General features: G+C 43.2%; 1 protein-coding gene across 1 annotated transcript in view; it reads right to left on the bottom strand.

Moving 5' to 3' along the window:
• The window catches only part of ABRACL (ABRA C-terminal like), a 21376-nt gene extending 20804 nt beyond the window's left edge, over positions 1-572 (bottom strand). The window contains exon 1 of the mRNA XM_006151086.3: positions 259-572. The gene's annotated coding sequence lies outside the window, so the exon portion shown is untranslated. The remainder of the gene's footprint in view (positions 1-258) is intronic.
• Positions 573-13822: the final 13250 nt, after the last annotated feature.

The raw sequence follows: 13822 nt of genomic DNA, 5'->3' as shown, positions 1-13822 counted from the left end.
GCCCCGGCCGCCCCCGGCTAGCGACGCGTCACGTGAGCCGGGTGCGGAAGTCGGCGGGAGAGGTGCGGGCGTAGGAGGCGAGCCCACCCGTGCCCCTCCTGCACCGCCGCGCCCCTGCGGGACTTAACCGCACGCGGTCGGCCCCGGGCCAGCTCCGGCTCTGCACCTCCAGCGCGGAGACCCCCGGGTGCTCGCCCTCCAGCAGCCGCTCCCGTCCAGCCGGTAAACCCTGCTCACCTGCCCTGAGGACCCACTCACCTCCCGGCCTGGCTGTCTTTCCAGATGAAGAACTGGTGCCGCGTCGGTCCGCACCGGGGTGTCTTCGCAATGCGCTGAGGAAGGAAGTGACTGAGGCGAAGGGAACCGCTGCGGAGGGGAGGAGCGGCAGGGTGCGGGGAAAAGTAATAGTTTATGCGCTCAGGAAAGGGGCCGCCCACACTCCCAGGGACAAGCCTATGAGGACACTTAGGGGAGGAGACGCCCCAGAAGGGGGCAGACTGCAGACAGCTGGCCGGGCGGCCTGGGGTTCGAGGAACACGGACCCAGAGCTTCGATGACCGATTATCGCCCTCTTCCCTCCGCGCTACTCAGAGCCAACACTCCTCAACCCTGGGCATCAGATCCTGGCCGCGGACTTCCTGCCAGGAGTTGTTTTCCAAGGTCAGGAACAAAGCGCCCCGGACCTGCTAAAGGCGGAGGTCTCCTCGCAAGAACGTGACATAGCTTCTGTATGCCCAGAGCAGGAGCCTCGGGAAACTGTAGCCCGTGTCTTGAGCATGGTCTGATGTGCTAACAAAATGCACTCAGCAAAACCAGTCTGCAGAGAAATTTTTCTTGGGCAAGGCTAGTGCTCCATCCGGGGACAGTCGAAGTTTCTTCTCTTCTTCATTCATTTCTTCCTACTTTTTTAAAAAGAATTATTTTATTGACATTTATTTATTTATTTTTACTTGGCCAGAGAGGGACAGAGCGAGAGAGAAAGGAAACGTGAGAAAGCAAGCCGCCAGGTCCAGGACTCTAACCACATTTGGCCACGTTAAGAGTCCAGCACCCTTAACCACCACCAGCCAGCCCTCATTACTTCCTACTTTTAACTTCATAATGTAATTTCTTAATACTCCCTTTACTTTAGTGACGTGTGTGTGCGCGCATGTGTGTGTGTAAGATATATTTGCCTTACGAGCCCTGAGTCCCTTTGGGAAGAAAACCAGAAACCCTACCGAGAGAAGTTATCCAAATTATATTCCTAGAGCAGGAGTTGCACAAATAACTACCCCTTCTTCAAATGATTGAAATAAGAGCGATCATGGGGCCAGCAGGTGGCGTGGTGCTTAAGGCACTGGATCCCATATGGCCAGCTCTGCTGTTGGAGTCCACCCACAGTGACTTGAAAAACTCTCCGCATGCCTGCGTGTGGGTGCCCCAAATCCTGAGAGAACAGAGAAAGGACGGTAGGTGACTTCTCACTGTTGCTCTATGTCACTCTCTGTTTCTCTCTAGCAAGCACAGGAGCCCTATTGCAAAAAAAAAAAAAAAAAAAAAAAAAAAAAAAAAAACACAGGGGAAAAAAGAGAGCAAGAGATATCTTGGGATCCAAGCACAAGTGATTCATAAACTGGCCTATGAGGTGACCTGGAACAAATAGTTCACACCAAACAGGGCCTCTGATCATTAGTCAGCCAATCAGATTCTCCCTTAGAAATTGAAAGTAGACACTATAGAGGATGAGTCATCTGATAGGCTAGGGTTTAGATAAGATGGGGCGGAAGAGGCCAAAATGGACTTCTGGGAAGTGGAACGTCTGGGGAAGCAGAAAGAGTGAACTAGGAGGTGGGTCGGGCAGAATCCTAGAAACCGAATCTCAGAGAAGCTGAGACCCACTGATGGACAGAAGGTAACGAAGACCTGCCTTCCAGGGCCATGTGAGTATGGAGGTCCTGGGATCAGGCCAGGTCCATCCTCTTCCCACAGCCAGGTCTAGTTACCCTTTTACGACAAATCAGATGGGGTGACTGAATGAGTCTCTGTTCTAACTTCCCATAATGGCACAAATCTAAATTTCTCATGTCAAATGAAGTTTAAGGTGACTCTAGGATTCTTTGAGGCCTGTCTTTCCTATCTTTTCTAAAATCAAGCTGAGAAATTATATTTGGCATCTTTCAAAGTCTACCTAGTACAAAAATTATAATTCAAGAAAAAGTCATCTTTTAGCAATTCCCCAAGCAGGGTCTAGCTATTTTGGCCTGTGGCAGTGATCACTATTGTCAGGTAATATCCAATGGTCGTGTCAGATGCCACTTTGTGTTTGTTTTTGCCATAGGGCATGTGCGTTCACCAGAGAGAGACAGTGAGTGGGAAAGTGAGAAATTATCCTCCACCCTGGGGGATAGCCACACTGCAATCTCTTCTCATCCATTCTCCTCCTGGAAAAAAAAAGAAAAGAAAAAAAGAAAAAAAGAAATTACCTACACTTGCAAAAGTCCTTGTTAATATAAAACATAAGGTTACTCTTTTTAAGATGCTTACTTATAAATTTGCTACAGTAAACATAAAATTCATTTTAATCTATAATGAGTTATAATTCAAGAAAGTTATTCTGATCAAAGGAATATTTTCAAAGAATTATTTTATTTAACTTTATTTAGTTTATTTTAATTTGAACAGAGAGGGTCAGAGAGAGTGAGAAAGCAAGCCGCTAGGTCAGGAACTCGAACAGAGGTCGGCCATGTGGGAGTCCAGCACCCTTAACCACCATGCCACTTGCCAGTCCCTGATCAAAGGAATATTAAAAATTTTGTCAGTTAATATTTTTCATACCCAATTACTATTCATTCAGTTTCCATACAAACTTTCACCATCTTTTCTTTTTCTCTTAGAAATCCTTCATCGTGTACAATGTAAACAGCATGGAAGTTTAATCTAAAAACCAAGTAATAAAGTTCATTAAACAGTTAAGTATTTATTCAATACTGAGGATGTGCCAGCAGGCCAGCCTCTGGCCTAGTGGTTAATGGAGCTGGATTCCACATGGCCAACTGTGGAGTGCGAATCTCAGTCCCAGTGTCTTGAGAAACATATGCATGCCCCAAATCACAAGTTAGAGAAATGGAGGAAAAGGGATTGAGATGTCACCATGCATCATTGGAGGGTGCTTTCTCTCTCTCTCTCTGTCTCTCAGTCTGTCTCTGGTGAGCATACAGGTCCTCTGGCAATTAAAAAAAAAAAAGAACTCATACATTTCAACAATAAAGAAACAACCCAATTTAAAAATGGGCAAAGAATTTGAGTAGACATTTCTCAAAACAAAAAAAGATACTCAGCTGGCCAATAAAGCACATTAAAAGATGCTCAACAGTATTTGTAATTAGAGTAATGCAAATCCAAACCAAAATAAGATACCACTCCAGTTCCAGTGTCTGTAACACAGTTGATAATGTACCAGGCTGCAGAGCTGGAAGCCACATGCCCACGGTAGTTGAAATCCATGATCTGGTCACCTGAAACACACAAATGACCAAGAGGCTTAAGCACCTGAGAAGGGCATGGCCATGTGCCCAAACCTAGTGGAAGGTGCCTCTCTGGCCCTCTCGCTCTCACACTCTCTCTCTCTTGTGTGCATTTTTGCACTGTATCATGTTTTTTAAAAAATGCTATTTCATACCCACTAGAATGACAACAATTTTTAAAAAGAGTGTTGGTGAGCACGTGGAGAAAGTGGGACTCTCAGGATTTGTTGGTGAGAATATAAAATCATGAATGTCCTATAAGAAAAAGTTTGGCAGCTCCTCAAGAAGTTACGTATATCGTTTACATTTTTTGACCCAGCATTTCTACTCCAGTTAGATATCCAAGATTATTAAAAGCAGGGGCTGGCAGGTGGCATGGTGGTTAAGGTGCTGGACCGCAGTTCAAACCTCAGACAAGGTGGCTTGCTTTCTCATTTTCCCTTTCTCTCTCTCTGGTCAAATTAAAAAATAATAACAAATCATTCTTTTTTTAAAAGGCATATACAGACATGAAACTTGTATATGAATTTTTATAACAGCATTTTTTTTGGAGAGGGTTTTGGTTTTCTTTTTTTTTTTTTTTTTTGCTATAGTGCACGTGCACTCGCCAGAAAGACAGAGACAGAGATAGAAAGTGAGAAATCACCCCCCAGGGGGGATGGCCATGCCGTAATCCCTTCTCCTCTATTCTCCTCTTGGGATCTTGGGCATGCACGCACATGTGCCCTGTGTGAGTTTAAGCCACTAGGTCCAGGACTTGAGCCGCAGTCGGCTACATGGGAATTCAGCGACATAGCCATTATGCTAACTGCTGGTCCCCATAACAGTATTATTGATGATTGCCAAAAAGTGGAAACAACCCAACCGGTACACAAATAAACAAATTGTGGTACTTCTACACATTGGAGCACTATACATGCTAAATACAGATGAATCCTTTAAATATTGTGCCAAATAAAAGAAACTAGAAACACGAAGGCCACATACTGTACAATGCTATTTCTGTGAAAAACACAGAGAAGCAATTCTAATACATTTGTGCTTGCCAGAAGCTAGGGTAGGTGGGACTGGGATAGTAACAACTAGTGGGCATGGGATTTCCCCACCCCCTATTTTTTTTTTTTTTGGCTTTTGCTTTTTGTGATAGGACATGTGCAGTCACTGGAGAGAGAAAGGAAAAGTGAGAAATCACCCCCTGGCTATGCCACAACCCCTTCTTCTCCATTCTCCCCCTGGGATTTTGGGCGTGCATACACACGCACCAGGCAAGTTTTTCAAGCTGCCAGGTCCAGGACTCCAACCACATTGTTGGCCATGTGGGATCCAGGATCTTAACCACCTCACCACCTTTTGCCCATGGGATTTCTTTTTGTGGTGATTAAAAATGTTCTGGAATTATGGAGCTGGCAGGTGGTATGGTAGTTAAGGATGCTGGACTGCCACATGGCCAACTGCAGTTTGAGTCCTGGACCTGGCAGCTTGCTTTCTCACTCTCTCTCTCTCTGGTACAATTAAAGTAACAAAATAAATAAAGTTAAATAAAATAATGCTTAAAAAAGTTCTGTAATTAGATAGTGCTGAAAGTTGACCAGTCCCCTGAAGATGCTGAAAACCACTTTAAAATTGTGACTTTTATGGTATATGAATTATATATCAATTTAATATTTTTAAAAAGAATATACCCATTAATAAATGATTTATAATTCAGAGATAAATCAGAGAACAAATAAAGATGACTTAGCTTAAGACAAAACAAAACCCGTTGAACAAAAGGTTTGACCTGACTCAATAGCTCTATCTAGGAAGAGTTGCATTTCCCTACTGCTGTTTTATTCATTCATTGATTTATTCATTCATTCATCAAATATTCATTGAAAACCATTATGTGCCAAGTGTTTTGTGTCTGTTTCTCAAAGCTTGGCCAAAGACGACAACATTCCCATATGAAGGAGAACATTCTTTGTCAAGTGACCAAGACAATTCTTCTAAACTGCCTTATTATAAATGTAAATCACCATGATTTCTAGAATTTTTATTAAGGTATTTTCCTGTTTGTTTGTTTTCCCACTAGATCTTGCCTTATTAGTTTTTGTTTTCTCTTCTCTAGTTTCCTGAATCAGAAACAATGTCCTGGACACAACTCCTTAATTCTAAGAAATAGAAACATATTAAACTAGCTCCAGTAACTGAATAATTGAAAGAGTACAGCAGGGGACCAGAAGATGGTGTAATGGTTATGCCACTAGACTCCCACATAGTCGAACTGCAGCTTGAGCCCTGGACTCGGTGACTTAAATCTCACACTGGGCATGTGTGCATGCATGCCCAAGATCCTGAGAGGAGAATGGAGGAGAAGGGATAGCGGCGTGGCCATCCTCCGGAGGGGTGATTTCTCACTTTCTGTCTCTCTCTCTCACATGGCCCACATCCTATAACAAAAATCTCTTTTTTTCTCGTGGACATCCAAGGAAACCAGATATATGCAATTGACCTTGAACTTAGAAAGGAAAAGTTAAGGCCAAAGTATTATATTGGGCCTTTCTCACACAATGCAACATGGTTTCTCCTCTCTCTTTCCTTCTTTCACTACATAGTTTCTCATCCCCACCCTTCCCCTAATTCTCTGGTTGCATATGACTTCAGGCTCCCTTGGCAACAGGTTCCAGTGCCAACTCTTCTTGTTCAATCACCATTAACAAATGGGTGCAATCTTTGAGTAACTCAATTCTAGTTCTTTGAAGAGAGAATGTAACTGATCCAATTTGTCTTAATTATTACCCCCAGTCAAATCTACTACATGCAGGACGTAGGCTGTTCTTTTCAAAAGATTCAAATGAGGGACCAGCAGGTGGCATAGTGGTTAAAGTGCTGGACTCCCACATGGCCAACCATGGTTCAAGTCCCAGACCTGGTGGCTTGCTTTTTCACCTTCTCTTTCTCTCTCTGTCTCTCTTTGGTCAAATTAAAATAATAATAAATAAAATCAAATAAATAAACTATTATTTAAAAAAAAGAACTCCAAATACGATAGTTTCTCAAGAGGTATGGAAGAGGACTATGTCTACCATAGACAATAGCAACTCCATATATCTGCCTTGTCCAATAAGTTGGTACTAGACCCACATTTACACTTGAGTTCATTGAAACAAAATAATATTACAAATTTAGATCCTCATTCACAATGACCATATTTCAAGTGCTTAGTTGCCAAAGTGGTTAATAGCTACCCTATTGGTTGGCACAGAACTTTTGTATTACTTCAAAAGGTTCTATTGAACAGAGCTATTATAGGTGGAAACCAAACATTAAAAAAAAATTAACAAAATCTGAAAAATTGCCAAGAGCTCTAATAAGATGATAACCACTATTCATTTTTCCAATTTTTTTCCCCACTTCTTGCCTATCAACCAACACATTTACAAATCAACTCTATTTCAGGCTTCCTTATGTTCTAAGAAATTTGCAATATTACCCCAAAAGGATTCATCAAAAAGGTAAAATCTGAGACTGTCCTACTTGATTTAGGACAGTTGGCTACCATAACTGTATTTCACCCTTCTCTTTTATAGATATTTCAGTTGGTATTCAATTCCTCCACTTCCATTTACCTGAGCCCTTACTTGAGCTACAGTAAGGCTACAACGTTATCCTTCATTGAGGCTGCACAGAATGGTCAATGTTGCCAGCTGAGAGTTAAAATGTCAAAATGAGGGACCAGCATATGGTGTAATGGTTACATTACTGGACTCCCATGTATTCAACTGAGATTGTAGTCCCAGACCCAGTGGCTTAAAATTCACACCAGGCACATTTTTGTGCATAACCAAAATCCCAAGAAGAGAATGGAGAAGAGATTGGCATGGCCATCCCCCTGGGTGTGTGTATAGGGGGTGATTTCTCGCTTTCTGCCTCTCTGTTGAGCACACACACCCTATCACAAAAATCTCTCCAAAAAAATAAAAGAAAATGTCAAAATGAGGGGTCAGCAGGTGGCATGGTGGTTAAGGCAGTGAATTCCCACATGGCCAAACTTGGTTTGAATCCCAGACCCAATGGCTTGAAAATCACACTGGGCATGTGTGTGTACATGCCCCAAATCCTGAAAGGAGAATGGAGAAGAAGGGATTGCAGCATGGCTAGTCCCCCTGAGGAGTGATTTATCACTTTCCCTCTATCTCTCTCTCTGCCTCTCTCTAGGAGTATATGTGCCCTATGGCAAAACAAATAAAAAGACCTAAAATAAATAAATTAATTAAAAAGTCAAGATGAATAAATTAAATCAGGGGGGATAAGTACTATGGGCAGAGGGCAGCCAGTGATCACAATGGAGTCAAGTGTCAAGGAGGGCATTTTTTTTATTTATTTATTTATTTATTTATTGGAGAGGTTTTTTTCTATAGGGCATGTGCACTCTCCAGAAAGACAGAGAAAGACAGAGAGACAGAAAGCAAGAAATCACCCCCCCTCCCACCCAGGGGCATGGCCACACTGCAATCCCTTCTTCTCCATTCTCCTCTCGGGATCTTGCACACACATGCACACGCGCCCGGTGTAAGTTTAAGCCATCAAGACTGGGACGCGAACTGTGGTCAGCTGCATGGGAGTCCAACAACATAGCCATTACGCCAACTGCTGGTCCCCCCCCCTTTTTTTTTAAAGAGATTTTTGCCTTAGAGTGTGTGCACTTGCTGGAGACAGAGACAGACAGTAAGACGGCAAGTGAGAAGTCATTCCCCAGGGGATATGGCCACACCGCAATCCCTTCTTCTCCCTTCTCCTCCAAGGATCTTGGACATGTACACATATGTGCCCGGTGTAAGTTTCAAGCCACTGGGTCTGGGATTTGAATTGCAGTCAGACATGTGGGAGTCCAGTGACATAACCGCAACATTGTCTGCTGGCCCCAAGAAATGCACTTTCTAGTCCAAATATCTAGGGTAATGTCCAAAGTAGTATTTAATCTGGCTGCACATTAGAATCACCTGCCAAACATAAAAAGTAGTGTTGTGGGCCAGCAGATGGTGTGGTGGTTAAGGTACTAGATCCTACATAGCTGACTCCTTGGTTCAAGTCCTGGTCTGGCAAATGTGCCAGATGCATGTGCATGCATGCCCAGAATAACAAGAGAATGGAGAAGAGATTGCGGTGTGGCCATATCCCCTGGAGGATGAGTTCTCATTTTCCCTCTCCCTGCTTCTCTCTGTAGAGCACATGTGCCCTGTGAAAAGACAAAATCAAAAAGGCATACAACAAGCAATGTTGGGCCAGGCTGTGGTGTGATGGTTAAGGCGGCTGGATCCCACATGACTGACAATGTGATTCAAGTCCAGGACCCAGCAGCTTGAAAAACTCACCAGGTACATGTGTGCATACCGAAAATTCCAAAAGGAAGGAGAAATGGAGAAGAGACTGTCGTGTGACCATTCTCTATGGGAGATGTTTTCTCCCTTTCTCTGTCTCAGATAAGTGCACACACTCTCTGGCAAAAATTTTTTAAAATGAAAAAGAAAAATCAGTGCATAGGACCCATCAAAACCAATTAATTTTGAATCCACAGCATAGGCTGAGAACCACTGGTCTAGACTAGCTTTTGAAACTAGCAGCTGGCAAAAGCTGATAGCAGGAATTGCTCCAAGGATTTTGAGATCACTTCTGCTGTTTCAGCTAAATAGCAGCTCAGTGGTATCTGAACTTCTGCTGTGTTTCAGCTAAATAGCAGCTCAGTGGTATCTTTTAATTCTATCTGGCAGGAATAAAGGGCCTGTTCTAAACTCTGTCACTCCATGTTCAGCCCCAGTAGGAATACTTTCCCAGGATAAGCAGAGGACAGTCTTATACCTAACCAAGGCAGGGGCCCTGCCAAATGGTAAGACTTGAGGGATGCTCAGGAAATTCTCCTCCCCAAATCCCCCCTACCCCTGTGATTTATGCCGTGATTCCAGTTAATATAGATGGGTATATATTTGTATGCTCATACATACAGATAAAATCAATACAGGGGGTCAGGAGTCTTGTTGGTTGGAGCGCTTTGATCCCACGTGACTGACTGTGGTTTTGGTCCCAAACTTGATGGCCTGAAAAACACGATGGGCAGATGCAGGCTGGTGCCCCAGATCCTGAAAGGAGCATGGAGGAGAAAGGATTGTGGTGTGACCATCATTCCTGGGGGTTGCTTTCTCACTTTCCCTCTGTCTCTCTCTAGCAAATACATGTACCCTATGGCAAAATTTTAAAAAGAATAGTCTTAGGTTTCAGATTAAATTTTTTTTTGAGAAGTTTTTTGCTATAGGATACTTGCGCTCGCCAGAAAGACAGAGAGAGACAGACAGCGAGAAATCACTCCCTAGGGGGGATGGCCACACTGCAATCCCTTTTCTTTCATTCTCCTCTCCGGATTTTGTGCATGCATGCCCACACGCCCGGCATGAGTTTAAGCCAACCAGGTCCAGGACTCGAACCACGGTCAACTACATGGGAGTTCAGCAACACAGCCATTATGCCATCTGCTGGTCCCAAGACTGATTTTTTTTTTTTTTTAAGAGAGAGATTTTTGCTATAGGGCACATATGCTCACCAGACAGACCGAAAGAGAGAAATCACCCTCAGGGTCGGGGTGGGGGGATGGCCACACCACAATCCATTCTCCTCCATTCTTCTCTCAGGATTTTGGACACGCACACACACATGCCCAGCGTGAGTTTTAAGCTGCTGGGTCTGGGACTCTTATCGCAGTTGACTACATGGGAACCAGCTCCATAACCATTATGCCAACTGCTGGTCCTGAGACTGAAAATTTTCATTAAAGGAAAAACTGATCTATCAATGTCATGGCAGTTACCTAGTAAATAGTTGTTTAATAAATGTTTGTTTAATTGTTAATTACCACTGACAAATATCACTGTCTGAATGGCCAAAATATTAGTATTAAGTTATTACATACTGTAACATATATACGCATCTTTCTTTTCTCTCACAAGTTTTGAATTCTATTAGTGTGCAGGGATTTAGATATCTAGGATAATTCAAATTATTTTGCCTTTAATTCTGTGATTATTAAAACCACTTTTGTGAAAAACAATCTGATTTTGCATGTGTAGACATATCATTTGTAAATTGTGGAATTTTACATAAAATTAATAATATTGGATCATGAGAAAAGTCATAACATATTTTTCTATGCAAAAATGCATCATGACTTTTCTGACAACCCAATATTTAAAATTCACATTATGTTATAAATTTTAATATCAATGAATCTCTCACTGTTGTGTTTATTTGCCACTTGAGCCCGTTAAAATCTATTTAACTATTTTTTACATATTTTAGTGGCTTATTTTAATTGACTATGATCCAAAGACTGCAAAGGCAGAGTCTAGACATTAATCTCACAATTAAAAGACGTAAAAATAGACTATAAATGTGAATAATTATATATGTTCACTGTACACTACATTTTTGAAAAATTACTACCTTGTCTCTGGAAACTTGTTTAAATATTAGTGAAATGAAAAAGATATTCACTCTACAATGGTTACGATGAATGGTTTGCTGTGGTTTTGGAGAATGGTTTGTTCTCCTGAAGTTTCAAATTTTTTGAATTCGTGAGCAGTGATTGGATGACTCCCAGAAATTTATGTGTTGGGAATTGATTGCATTGAGCGTATTGCAAAGGTGTAAAGTGAAAACTTCATTCCTTAGTGGTAGCCCCTGTAAGGCCTGGGGGAAGGGAAAAGAAACATGGCGGAAACATTCCCGCCAGCAGGAACTTTCCTGTTGTAGAACCTGGCCCACCATCACCAATGGACTTTCCTGCCCTTCAGCATTTGGCGCGCCCGCCAAAGTTGAACAGAAACAGCGAACTTCATTGGCCCGACAAGGACCCATGGTGACCACCTATTGGACAACAGCCCTTTAAGAACGAGCAGCACCCACCCTGGGTGTGACTCCCTTGGGCTCTGACCAGGCCAAGGGACTTCACCAGAGAGCAGAATAAATTATGCTGGTTTTATTAATCCCCAAAGCCTAACTGGTATTTTCGCCTTTGCTGCCTCTAACTTTGCCACCACTCCCAAATCAAACCTAAAAGTCCCCATGAGGATTTTAGGTGCAATAATGCCATTAAAGTGGGGCCTCCATGACTGAGAGTTTTTGTTTTTTAGTGTTTGCTACAGAGTGCATGTGCCAGACAGGAATGGAGAGACAGAGAGAGAGCTAAAGTGAGAAATCGCCCCCACCGCCAGAGAAGGACTACACCACAAGCTCTTCTCTATTCTCCTCTTGAGATTTTGGGATTTTGGGGAATGCACACATATGCACCCAGTATGTTTTTAGAAAGGTTTTTTTTTTTCTATAGGGCACGTGCGTTCACCAGAAAGACAAAGAACGACAGAGAGACAGAAAGCAAGAAATCACCCCCAGGGGGGATGGCCATGCCGCAATCCCTTTTCCTCCATTTTCCTCTTGAGATCTTGGACATGCATGCACATATGCCCAGTGTGAGTTTAAGCCACCAGGTCCAGGATTTGAACTGCAGTCAACTACATGTGAGTCCAGCGACATAGCCATTATGCCAACTGCTGGTCCCCACCCAGCATGTTTTTCAAGCTGCCCCATCCAACCACGTGGGATCCAGCTGCCTTTAACCACCACACCACCTGGCTGGCTGTCCATGAGTGAGGTCTTGTTGAGTTTATAATCAGAGCGAATGAGACCAGAATGACAGAGAGAGAGAGAACCACATGGGTTCAAACCATGCTCTGCTCTGATAAAAGTTCTGCTTGCTGTCATTTTGAGATGGCTTTGACTTCCCAGCCACCAGAACTGTGAGTCAAAATAAACCTCTAGGTCCAGCCCAACAGGATAGTGGTTGGGCATGGCGCATACAGAGACAGATCCCAAAGGGCCCACCACCATTTGAAGCCTGGCTCTGGTGGATTGAGAAACCCTCCAGGTGCATGTGCTTGCATACCCCAAGTCTTGGTGGGATATAGAAATGAAGGAGGAAGGTTTGCAGCATGACTATGCCTCATGGGGAACAGGTGGCTTTTTCTCTTTCTCTGGCACGCACAGTGCCCTGTGGCGATTAAAAATATATGTAAAATAAAATTACAAAAGTAACTTCTATTCTTTTACAGTCACTCAGTCTCAGGTATTTCTGTAGCAATGCAAAAACAGACTAAGTTATGGTTTACATGTAAAATCTTTCATTTGAAGTAGCCCTGAGGGGGAGTCAAGAGGTTAGCTAGTCATGCTCCACGTTCATCCAATTAAACAGTTACTGAGCTCCCGCTCCCACCAGGAGCTTGGTGCCGGGCATTGCAAAGGATACAAAAGGAAAAATTCACCATCCGCCCTCAAGAACTTTATAATCTACTAAGGGACAGTGAGTACAGTACAAGTTCCGATAAAATTTAAATACGGTGAATGTGGTATTTAAAATAACAGACCATAGCAACTTTTGTATCCATGAGGGTCGTCATAATTCACATCTCTGAACAGGGAAGTCACTAGAAAGCTTACTTTCACTGATAAATATTAATGATGATGGGGGACAAGAAAAAAAAGAAAGACAAAAGGCGTACTTGAAAGCCTCTGCCAGGTCTTCCAAGCTACCCAAGGGTCAGGCCCTTTTTGCAGCTGAGCACATTAATGAGGCTTTGGATGTGGAACTGAAAAGCTAAACTGCTCTGCATAACAAAGGCAGGGACTGTATCTTCTAGTGCCTGAGGAGTAGGACCTTGGAAAATCCAAGGAGATGAGAGGACAGAGCCCAGCAGCAGGTGGGCAGCTGGTGTCCAGATGCCGGGCAACAGAAGGGACTTTGGAACAGGGTGTCTCATTTTCCATTTCAAGTTGCCCACATTACTCTCATGTCAATGGCCTTTATCCTTAAACCTTTAATGAAGCCCCAGTACCCACCACATATGCTAAATGTGAGTCTTTTTTGTTTGGGGGAAGGGTTGGTGTGGGATGTGAACTGAAGGGAGCTCTTCCACATCTATCTGGGGAGAAATGCTTGAATACTCATGAGACGAGAGCAGTAATTGGGCTTAGAGCACTGGGAAGAAAGCATGAGAATGTATGTCTTGAGAATCTGCAAAAATAAAAGGAAGCGGTTTGAACCTCCTAGAGGATATGAAGTATTGGCGAACTTGAACGGATTATATTGTCAAAGGTGAGAGTGACATTTGCATTGCATAAGGTGGCATGAGATGACTGTCCTAAAAGAGGTACAAGGTGCTGGTAGACTTTGAAAGAGGGGGATGTGACACTGAGAGGAACGGGATGGGAATGAAGGGGGAGCTGGGCTGGGTGTG

Source organism: Tupaia chinensis, unplaced genomic scaffold, assembly GCF_000334495.1.
Source record: "Tupaia chinensis unplaced genomic scaffold, TupChi_1.0 Scaffold000313_1, whole genome shotgun sequence".
In the NCBI taxonomy this organism is placed as follows: Eukaryota; Metazoa; Chordata; class Mammalia; order Scandentia; family Tupaiidae; genus Tupaia; species Tupaia belangeri.
Note: the sequence above shows the minus strand (reverse complement) of the source record. Positions and strands in the feature narration are given on the sequence as shown.